The sequence below is a fragment of the Manis pentadactyla genome, chromosome 16 (assembly GCF_030020395.1).
Source record: "Manis pentadactyla isolate mManPen7 chromosome 16, mManPen7.hap1, whole genome shotgun sequence".
In the NCBI taxonomy this organism is placed as follows: Eukaryota; Metazoa; Chordata; class Mammalia; order Pholidota; family Manidae; genus Manis; species Manis pentadactyla.
Window position 1 is genome coordinate 47845941 of NC_080034.1, and position 12007 is coordinate 47857947.

General features: G+C 33.9%; 1 long non-coding RNA gene and 1 pseudogene across 1 annotated transcript; both read left to right on the forward strand.

Annotated features, from left to right (window-relative positions):
* The window catches only part of LOC118910703 (bromodomain adjacent to zinc finger domain protein 2B-like), a 35313-nt pseudogene extending 33557 nt beyond the window's left edge, over window positions 1-1756 (forward strand).
* Window positions 1757-4352: 2596 nt separating this feature from the next.
* On the forward strand, window positions 4353-9872 carry LOC118910709 (uncharacterized). Its single transcript, XR_005024132.2, has 4 exons — window positions 4353-4468; window positions 8791-9048; window positions 9319-9468; window positions 9741-9872. It is a non-coding gene; the product is annotated as an uncharacterized LOC118910709 (long non-coding RNA).
* Window positions 9873-12007: the final 2135 nt, after the last annotated feature.

The following is a 12007-nucleotide window of genomic DNA, read 5'->3' on the forward strand; positions in this document are numbered from 1 at the left end:
AGTAATGGTCCTTGAGATCTGTTGGTGTCGGCTGCTGTATTTTAAGTAAAGGTAATTCACCCATCAGGCATTTTAAGAGGAAACCATAATAACATTACTCTCTTGATATATAGGGTTGGATGTATCCAGAACCTGCATCGGAAAGGGAGGACTTGGTATATTTTGAACATAAGTCACTTTCTAAATTGTGCAAGGAGCATGATGGAGAATTTACTGGCGAAGAAGAAAGCAGTGCACATGCACTAGAGCGGAAGAGTGACAACCCCCTAGATACAGCTGTAACTAGACTGGCTGAGTTGGAGCGAAACATTGAAAGAAGGTATCTGAGGAGCCCCTTAAGTACCACCATTCAGATCAAACTGGATAATGTGGGCACAGTTACTGTCCCTGCTCCTGCACCATCCATTAGTGGTGATGATGACGGGTAGGTTATTGAAATTAACTTGAAAAATTATTGTGCTTCTTTGCTAATTGGAGCCTATTTTCTATTGCCTGTTATCTATGTATCTTCTTGTATGTCTGTGATCCACATGGATCATGCTATTTGCATGGTGTTTGTAAAAAATTTTTTTTCTTTTGTTATTTGTGTTGATAATCCTGTGAAGTGATCTTACATTTACCTGATTGTGACTAAGCTTTGAGGCACGTAGCCACAGTCTGTTCACTACATCAAATTTAGTTGCTTAAACCTTATACTTATTGGCTGTTACATGTTTCTTCATCGCTTGGCTTTCAGTGTGATGATTGTTTCAGATTCAGTAACCATGTGGACATGACCTTAATTTTTCTATATTTCAATGCAGAATTGAAGAGGATATTGTTCCAGGGCTCAGGGTATGGCGAAGGGCATTATTGGAAGCTTGCAGTGCACACAGGTAGCTCTGTGCATTCAGCAGTTACAGAAATCCATAGCATGGGAAAAATCAATTATGAAAGCTCTAAGTTTTTATTTAAGAAATACTATAATTTACTCTGTCCTGTTTTTTTCCCAACCTCCAGATCTTTCTTAATTCTACATTTCTTACTGTCAGAATAATATATGCTGTACCTGAGTTTTCTTATTTCTTAAATGCTGTATGGTTTGATACTTTCCTCCTTGTTGTGAGCTTTTTGAAGTAATCTATCAAATGTGTTTATCTTTTATTTTTTGAAATCTCGATTCTCCCTCCGTTTGGATATTGTTTATAATGGACTGAAGTTGTCTTCTGTGTTCAGTCAGCATAATAGTTAATTATGTTGTTAATCTAATCATAATAGTTGTTAATGTAAATATTCTGAAGTTGTTAATCCAAATATTCTTTTGCTCTTGTAAACATGGCAGTTGCTAACATTACCTATAGTGTACATTCATTGCATCCCTAAAATGTTCCTTATGTTTTTATCAATTTTAATTTTTTTAATACTAAAATTCTTAGATAATAAATGCAAAATATGCAGAGAGCTCTTACTTTATGCAATGATATCATGTATTTGACATCAGATGCAGTTCACATGAAAAGTAGATCTTTTAAGTCTTTTCTCTAATAATTCAAAAAATTTTTTCATCTTACTGCTGTGTGTTTGAGCCCAGTTAGTCACTATCATATAGTGACCCCTGTTTTGTACCAGGCACCAAATATTATGTGTTAAATCATGTCTGTGTCCCTTTTGTCTCTTATCACATAGAGAAATATTTACTATACATAGACTTTTGTGAATTGCTTTACCATTTGCTTTTAAATTATAGATTAGCTTTAACATTCAGACATTTGACATTTGTTTGTATGAAGTAAGATTACTTAACATTAGTCATTCCCCAAAGAAAAGAAGTGATCCTTAAATAATTTAGCATTCTTTCCTTCATTCTCATCTCTGTGCTTATATTACTAAAAACCTTATTCTTTAGAAATAAATTCAGTTTCTTCTGTATTTTTTCAATTCTTCCTAAAATGTCCACAGAATAGTGAATCTGCCATTTTCACAATATACTCAAATTTCAGTCTTTCCCCATCTAGACTAGAATTTACCATGAGTTTTAGGACAGTGTCCAGTTCATCTGGTAGCATTTTTTACCAGGCAAAAATATTTTCTTGTAAAAACTATTAAAATCAGTTTTAAAGTCACCTTAGACAAATATGTTTGGTGGAGTCTAGGCTATAATAATCAAAAAATATTGAATTCCTACAAAACAATGATATTTGAATGGTTATTTTTCTCATCCACCAAGAGAATCATCACAATGTGGTCAGTTTTGTTACAACCTTTACACAAAAAAGCAAAACCTGTACCAAAAGCTGCTTATTTGTAGTATACTTAGTTCCTACAAATTACAGAATTTTTTCTGTTTTTGGAAATTCATAACCTTTTCCAGATTATTAATACACATTTCTCATTAACACCATCTCTCATTAATTCTCTTTTTAATGTTCAATAATACAGTATTTGCTATGAAACTACCTTAAAAAGAAGGCAGAGTTTCATGTTGAAGATGAATGAGTACATTGTAACCTTTAGTTAGATGTAACAGTGCCTATAATAATCCTCGTAAGTCCTAGCATAATGTTTAAGTGCTCAATAACTTTAGACGTACCCATTTGCCAGACACCAGCCTTACCAGGAAAAAAGGAACTGGCATAATTTGCCTCCAGATAATTTTCTGCCCAGGGTATTCTTCATATTGTTGCTAATATTAAACAATAGGCAACATCTATTTTTTACTATAGCAGCAAAGGAGTTAAAACCAAGTATTAATACATTTGCTCTAACATTGTGAGCTATTTACTGTGATTTTTCAAAAGTGATGTGAGCTTGATGTCTGTCACCCTTTCCTAATTGTCAGAAAATAATTTTATTTTTAAATGAAAAATGTGCAAAATAAAACAGACTTCATGGTATTTTTAGTATATTTAGAAAACAATTTACTTAATATTCATGAATTAAATTTTGTTGTTAGAGGGGTTGAAGTATATCCTTCCAAATGTTTTGCAGTGAGTATTTTTACAATAGAACGTGTAATGATGTAACTCATTTTTGGAGAAATAATACCATATTTAGTGGTATGGTATTAGGAAGGGTCATAAAGTAAAACTGTTGGAACATTAAACTGCAGCTTTTGCTCTTAGTACACATGCCAATTTTAGTATTACATATGTATCTCATATAGTTGATAGGTATTTACTAAATTGAATAGTTTTGTATTTGCCATTTTGATAAGATTCTTAAGCTACCATTAGTGTACATACTGTGTTATATAAGACTATTTAGACTTTGGATTAAGACTTAGTGTTGTATTGAATAGTTAAGTTTGAATAGTTAAGCTATTTTGCTTATAAGAATATGTGAATACATAACTGTCAATTAGTATAAGTAACATAGTTTAAGTCTTTTCATTATTTGAAAATACTGGTTGCAGGACATTTTCTACTGTGACTGGGAGTATAAACGAAGTGTCAAAATATATGATGTTACTATTTCCCATTTTTTAAAGGCATCATGAAAGTTTTACTGTCCAACTTTCCTCCTTTCCCTTTGTGAAACTTGTTATACAGAATATATGCATGGGAAAAAGCATTGTCTTCACAGATTTTTTTTTCTCTTTACAGATTTTAAAGTTCTTAATGGTATTAGAAATTTCTCAAGAGAGAAAAATTTTATTTTTAGTTCTACAAATCTGTGAATTCTTAAATTATTTGATTTAATTTTTATATAAGTTTTTTTCCCTTAGAAATCATTTTGTAGGGTCCATTTTCTGCATTTGTGTCATCTGTTTGGGTTGATTTCCCCGAGTTTCCTGGGTTGGACATGTTTTTTAATCAATCACAAATGGATGGACAATTTTAGTCAAAGTATAGGAATATCCTTTTATTATATATAGTTCTGATACTAATACAAGTCTCCTTTCCTAATTTTGATCTTGAAAATTACTCTAACTCTGATTTCTTTCTCAGGAGATCATGAGGATGTTAAGATAAGGAAAAAATGAAATATATTAAAAAATTTAAACACGCTGTATTAAAGCCATTCATTGCTTTATGGGCTCTAATATCATGTTAATTATTTCATATGTTAATGTGTACATGCTTCTGAAGTGTGTGCATTCAACCTCTAGCTTTGCTCTTTGCAGTGTACCTGAAATGTACATTTACCCCAACTGAACTGCTCACCCAGTCATGTGGTCCCTATCTGTGTAACGAGAGATACATAGATGTGTATGGCTACTGTATATTTATTACCAAGCAGAATATTTATTACTAATATGAATTAGGAATTATGTGTGTTTAATATCCCAATAACTATTCTTCATAATAGAGTATTAATTTTAAATGATTTTTCATGTATTATAGTACTGCCAGATCTGTCAAAAGGGTGATAATGAAGAACTGCTCCTCCTTTGTGATGGCTGTGACAAGGGCCATCATACGTACTGCCATAGACCTAAGATTACAGCTATACCAGATGGGTACTGGTTTTGTCCAGCTTGCATTGCTAGGTAAGAGGGATCAGAAACTCAGCCTTTTAATGGCCAGATCAAACTACAGAGTTTTGTGAGGATTTTTTTGAGATAGAATTCACATACCATAAAATTCACTTTTTAGGTGTTCAATTCAGTGGTTTTTAATATATTCAGTTATATAATGATCACCCCAGAACATTTTCATGAATGTAAAAAAGTATCCTTGTACCCATTAGTTGTCACTCTCTATCCTTCTTCTCCCTCAGCCTTTGGCAACCACTAATCTACCTTCTATCTCTACGGATTTACCTCTGCTGGTCACTATATATAAATTGAATCATATAATATTTTGCCTTTTGTATCTGCCTTCCCTTAGCTCAGTAGTTTCAAGTGCTAAAGGGAATGGTCTGGAAAGAAAAAGAGGCAATGGGCAGGTGGATATTTGGGACTGAGTTTATGGAAAGGTGGTAGTTGCTGGTAGTGATGAGGTCAAGAGAGTAAACATGGAGAAGAGTGCCTGAAGGAGGGAACATCTAGTAAAGAGTCTGGCCCTGAATTCATGATGCTCCTTACACTTCTTACTCCTTAATTTATAACTCAGCCAACTCATTTTTTGCTCTATTATCATATTGCTTTAACCAATAGGTATGAGCCTTCACAGTTCCAATTTAAGTGTGACTGCCAAGTGACTTAAAATGCATATGCTTATTATCATACTGTGTTCATACAAAAACCCCTCTCTTGGTGCCATGCACCACTAGTGCCCCTCCCTAAGCCAGTTCCCATCATGTGCCTCAGATCCCATTCCCTTGTTCTCTTCACCTGCATCAGCATCTCCTCCTCCCCTGGGTTCTTCTCCTTAGCTTCACTTCTCCTGCATCCACTTCCTGCATTTCTCTCCTTTCCTTTACAGAATAACTCCTGCTGGACAGCTTTGTTCTGATTCTCTGATTTCTCTCCTCCAAGTCACTTTGGGACTCTTTCTAATCAGATTCTCACCTTCACAGCTTCTCTGAAAGTGCTCCTATCGTGGCCATTCATCAGTCTGGGGATCAGTGCTTAGGCCTCACCTGACCCACCCATCAAGGAGCACACCCTCCTTAATACCCTGTTTTCACTTGGCTTCTAGTACCATACTTGGTTTTCTTTCTGCCTTTGCTCCTTTTCAGTTTCCTGTGCTGGTTTCTTACCTTCTTGATCGATAAGCATTGGAGTGCTTTCTTAGCTTCAGGGTCATCATCTGTAAAGTGGGATAGCATCTGCCTGGCGAGGATTTGTAAAGATAAAATAAGGTCATGAGTGTAAATATTTTTATGACTTTAAAGTTCTGTGACACGTTTATATTAATGTGTATGGTATTTTTGACTGTTTTACAAAATAGCAGAAGGTCTCACATGGCATCATATTTACTAAGTTGCTTTCTTATTACTCAATCATCTTTGTCATATATAGTCAACTATTGTTTAATAATAACCTTTATTGTACATGAATTATCTTTTAGTTTAGTCATAGTCAAGCTATAGAAAGTTTCTCTAATACTTTATGAATTACTAACAAATCAGGGTTTTAAGTCCTGGGGTATCATCTGGTAGGCTATAGGAGATTTCTGTTTCAATAAATTTGGTTAAATAGTATTCTGGCTATCTCTCATTCAGGGTATAGACCAGGAGATGTACAGATCTATGACCTCATTCAAGCCCTTCTATGTACATACAGCTTTCTGAGCCTCTCTCCTCTTCTTAGTTTTTTAAATGTAGTGAATTAGATGTATTTCTTGTAGCAATAAAAAATGTAAACATTCTATTTTGATTTATAAGGATTTTTAAAGTTAAGTTTTAGAAATATCTTCCTAGTTAATTCATGGTTATTTACAAATTTTTATGCTGCATACCTTGTACTCCAATGGCTATTTCTATACACATTGTTGAGATTAAGTATTTTTATCCTGTGTATGTTCATATTAATGCCAAGATATATACATAGAATCAAAAAGCCTTGTGTGTTTATGTACATGTATTTATACACACCCACACACACACGTTTCAAAGTCCAATGCCTATGAAAGCCACACAGATAACAGAAGAGTTGAGACTGTGGCAGACAGGGAAGTCATGCCCCCATTTAAGTGTCAGTCATCACTCAACTCCTGCCAATTGTTGTCATGTAGACATGTAGGTCCAGTGTTCTAAGATCTACCAATATTTCAAGATTATGGATCTTTATGCATGTCCTCGCAAATGTTAAATGTTGGCAACAAATTCAGAATTTTTACAAGCATTATGAGGCAAACATAGTAACCACACATGCTGTGGGCTGTTTACGGTCTGTGAGCCACTGCTTTACGACTTCTGATACATAAATGTACAAAAGCAGAAATATGCGGTGGTATGTACAACCTGATAGGTCCTGCTTAAGAAATACTGAAGGTCCTCTTTGTGCATTCTAACAAGGTAGAAAGGGTACAAGGGAAATATCTCTGTCAAATAAAGTAATCAGGTAACTGAATAAAAGCTTGTTTTTAAAAGTGTATCTATGTGCACAATCTAATGAAGTAGTCTGACAAACATCAATAATTAAAGAAACAGAAAAAGAGACTTTATTACCATTTTCTAACAAAAGTCTTTGGACTCTGTGGTTTAAATTTCATGTTTTCTTACTGTGAGTATTGTTAGAAAATGATCTCAAGTAACATCTTAGTTCAAATAGGAACTAGAAGCTTTAGCCCATTATTCATGAAATGTTCTTTTTATGTAAGAATACTATTCAGTCTATCTTAATCTTAATTAAATGGACTTTTCCCTCATTATATATTCAGCATCCTCTTTTCTCTTTTTTTATGATTTGGGGGTTCTAAAAGCTCAGTATATGAAAACTCAATCAGATTTTATTGAGTAAAAATTAATAAACTAAATGGAGAAGAGACTTGGTAAAACATTTTCATTTCAATCAGTGACAAGAGGTAGTGATTCTTTGATATGATATGGGAAAGGTGTTAGATTTATAGTTTGCCTTATTTTAATCCATTAAAATAACTCCTTAATTATGTGTTTAACATCCCAGTAGAGAACCAAATAACTGTAATTGCTTGAATAAAAGCAGTTTTTAAAAAATGTTGCTAAAAGAATCATGAAATCCTCAAGGAAATTGATACGAAATACTCTAAAGAAATGTCTTCAGCCAAGCTCATTTCAAGAATATAGGCAACATTATTAATTAGGGCTAGACTGAATATCTAACTCCACATTCTAAGATTTTTTTTTTAAGTTTCTTAACAGTCTAAGGAGTAAATAATTTTCTAAAAGAGGATAAACACTATTGTAGAGAATCAAAACAAACCATATAGTACCAGTGACCTTGCATATTTCTCTTCTTTGATCTATTGTATTCATTGTAACTTTAATTCTCAAAATACATGCTTATTTCCCAATTTCTAAATTGGGGGATGTTGGGAGGAGGGTGGGTACTCATTGTTACATTGATGTGCTGCATACAAATTGTTAGATTGCATAAGGGCCACATTGGGGTTAGTTTGTTTTTTTCCACATACTTTTAGAGCTAGAATGACCTTACCAACTGTGTGACTTATTCTCTTCTACAGATAAGCAAACAGAGCCTCACAGATTTTTTTTACAAAGTTCATAGCTAATTACTGACAGAGCTTAGCTGGCATTTATATCCTTTAATTCCAAATATGATCTATTTTATGCTATTTCTTTATTGTTTCCCCAAAACAGACATCTTTTTTTTTCTCATCTTTAATAACACTGCTTTGTTCATACCTGGGAACCACAAGTTTCTGGACCTCTTCTTAACAGCAAATGCTTTTTTGAGAAAAATAACAGTTTCCAGAAGATTTGACCGTTTATAAAAGACTTTTTTTCCTGTTTGACACTTCATGAGCTTTCTTTCATGTTTCGGCTACCTTTTTAATAACCTCCTCAACTTTCTTATTAGTAATCTCTATATTTCTATGTATATTCACCTTTGTTCTTAATTATATTGTGCTCTAAAGGATAGTCTTTAAATTCAATTAGTGATATTCAGTTCATTTAAAAGATAGTATCTTTAATTCGTTCAAAGTCTAAAGGAAAAGCTGCTAAGTTCTGTAGCACCAAACATCGTGCCATGAGATCAACATCTTCAAGTTTTAAGAATTCTTTAGTTTTCACGCATCATTAGATTTTAGCCTAATATTATAGGAGATCAAATTGATAGATCTCTCTTGAAAATAATAAAACTATCAACTTTTTGGATCAGAAAGAGTGTTCTTTTTGTTTATTCTGTCAGTTTCATAATTTAAAATAATAGGTCTATAGACAGTTATTTTCTTATACCTCATATTATTTTTTTAATTAAAGGCAAGTTGTCAAACTCTAAAAATCAAAAAACTTCATGTCAAAGGATAAAAGACTAATGAGTCAGAGAAAGGCAAGAAAGTAACAGGGGACACTGAAGATGAAGACTCCCCATGTGCAAGTAGTTCACTGAAAAGGGGCAGCAAAGACCTGAGAGAAAGAAAAATGGAGGAAAACACTTCTGGTGCTGGAGGAAAACAAAAGCTTTACTTCTGTAAAGAAACTGAAACAAGATGACTCTAAGGACCTGACTCTTTGCAGGTATTATTTCTGTTCCCCTGTCTTATATGTTCATTACATCCCATTGTATTTGTTTAAAGACCTTCTACCATTTTAAAGGTGACTTTTTGACTGTGTAAATAGGAACTTTCCTATGTAATGTAAACTGTACTATAAGTAAACATATCCTTTCATCTTTTTTTATGAATTAATTTGCATTGTCTTTACTTGAAAGAGAATGAAAGCTAAACTTTTACTAAAGGTAGATAACTCTAAAGCATGGATATTGATTTCAAACATTATTTCCTCTAGTACGATCCTTACTAAAATGGAAACTTGTCTCAGCAAAGACATGAGAAAAAGAAAAATGGAGGAAAACACTTCCTGTGACTTACCAAAACAAGAAAGTTTTTCTTCTAAGAAACTGAAACACGATGACTCTAAGGACCTGACTCTTTGCAGGTATAATTTCTGTTCCCCTGTCCTATATATTCATAACATCCCATTGTATTTGTTTAGAAACCTTCCACCATACTAAAGGTGACTTTTTGACCATTTGTGTAAAGAGGAATTTTCCTATGTAATGTCAACTCTGTACTATAAGTAAATGTATTCTTTCATGTATTTTTATGAATTTTCATTGTCTTTACTTGGAAGAGAATGAAAGCTAAACTTTTACTAAAGGTACATAACTCTAAAGCATGGATATTGATTTCAAACATTACTTTCTCTAGTATGATCCTTACTGAAATGGAAACTCATGAAGATGCATGGCCTTTTTTACTTCCTGTAAACTTGAAACTTGTTCCTGGTTATAAGAAAGTTATTAAGAAGCCTATGGATTTTTCCACAATTAGAGAGAAATTAAGTAGTGGACAGTAAGTAAATCATTTCAGTTCAGTATTTATTGAATGTTTGATATGTGCTGGGTACTCTTACAGTGAGCCAAAAATACATTAATTAAAGGCCCTGTCTTTAGAGACAGGATTATATATGTGTGGTTAGAGTAGTATGATATGGAAAATAAGTCAATTAAAATTACTTCAGTAACTAGAAATAGTGTAATAAAGCTGTTTTGACATTGGAAGTCCACCAGACTAGCCTGAGAGTTAAGGAAAAGTATCAGGGAAGCCTCCCAAAATGACTAAGTAACATGTAAGCTGGAGCTTATATTGTGCATCAGTGGAATATCAATACCATTTCATGTGGATTTAACAAAAATTGATTTCATAATATTTTCAGATTATTATAAGATGGATCATTGGAAATTTTAAATAATGAAAGCTTTACAATGAGTTGCAGATTGCAAAAAAGGCATTTGTTAAAAGTGGAAGAGAACTATTATTTGCTCCTCTCTACCATACTGTCTTTGTGATCCTATCCGAAGGGTAAAGTGGCTTCCTGGTTGCAGTTAATAATTTTTGTTAAAACCACTTCAAACTCCTGCCAGAGAGTGACCACTGTCAGTGGGCTTTAGTTGGTTCTGAATACTGGACTCTTGTGGAACCACAGGAAGGAATGAGGCTGTTTGTTTACAGAACAAGCCCACATAAAGCATTCCACGTGAGAATGGCCAGGAGCCATGGAGCTGCATGGGCCCTGTACTCCATTCTCCCCGCTCCCTTTATTCCTATATACTCGTTTTGCTTAATATAGCCTGTGCCCATTAACTGCAGGCAAATTCACCTGTAATTATGGAGAAAAAAGGAACTTTACATGAAAAATAACCATGAAATATTTTAATTATATTCTTACTGCTTTTTTTTAAAGCATTATTTAGCAGTGTATTATTTGATCCCTCGATATTCCTTGGGAGAAGATGACCGTGTTCTATAATTTATATTCAACTTAGAAGTGTTGAATAGAACTTAACTCATTAATGACCAACATTCTTCTCATGTGTATCAAAGGATTTAAGAAATTGACGAAACGACCAATTTATTTATTTGGAGGCTGAAATGCCAGTCTTTCAAAAGATTCTGTCTATTTACCTTTTAAAAAATTAAAATTCAGAAAACATTTAAGACTGTTAAAATATTGGTTCTAATGTGAACCAAACAGCAGAAACTGTTGTCTATATAGGAACTAGTTCTTTTGCTTTTCTTACCAAAATACTCAAATGTTTAGATGGGTAGCACATGGCCATTACAGACTTACACAGGAAGACTTTACCAGTGTTTAAATTAACTCTTGACTTTATCTTCTGTGATTCTCCAATCCCTGGGTGGAGAATGAACTTCAGCCTCAAAATCCCCAAAACACACAGGCTTAGACATTAAAACAGCTCAGACATTACCAAAAATTGGAGCTCCCTTTTGAGAATGAGTCCTGGTGAATGGAGGAGGAACATAGCAGAGGGACGCAGGTGGACGGGAGCAGTTCTGTATGATCCTGTTCATGATGCCTGCTGTGTTGGAGGCAAAATTCAGTGGATTCAAGCTCCTCTAACTTAAAGTTGTTTGATTAAGCCCAAACTAATGAGTTGGAACCAAAACTCACAACAGTATTTCAAATATTTAAATTAGAAATTCATAGAACAGTGGGAAGGAGGTGCCCAGTCTGATGAGTCTGGGCCCGCCAGCCGCCCTGCCCCATGGAGGAGCCGCACAGATGTGAGCACCGCACTCACCGCACCTAGAATCTCACTGAGAATTCTTTCCTGGATTCTAGTCTCCCTAGCATTAATCATTAACCTTTTCTTGTAGCAAGGGTCTAAAGAGAGAAATATTTCTGAAAGTAACATAAAAATATTTTATAAAAACTATTCTCATACGTTGTATGATTCTATTTATATGAAATACCCAGAATAGGTAAATCCATAGAGAAAGAAAAACAGATTAGTTGTTTCCAGGGACTGGGATAGGGAGGAATGGAGAGTAACTGTTTAATGGGTAGGGTATGAGGTTTCACTTCAGGGTAATGACAATGTTTTGAAACTAAATAGAGGTGGTGGTAGTATAATGTTTGGAATGTCCTAAGTGCCACTGAATTATCTACCTTA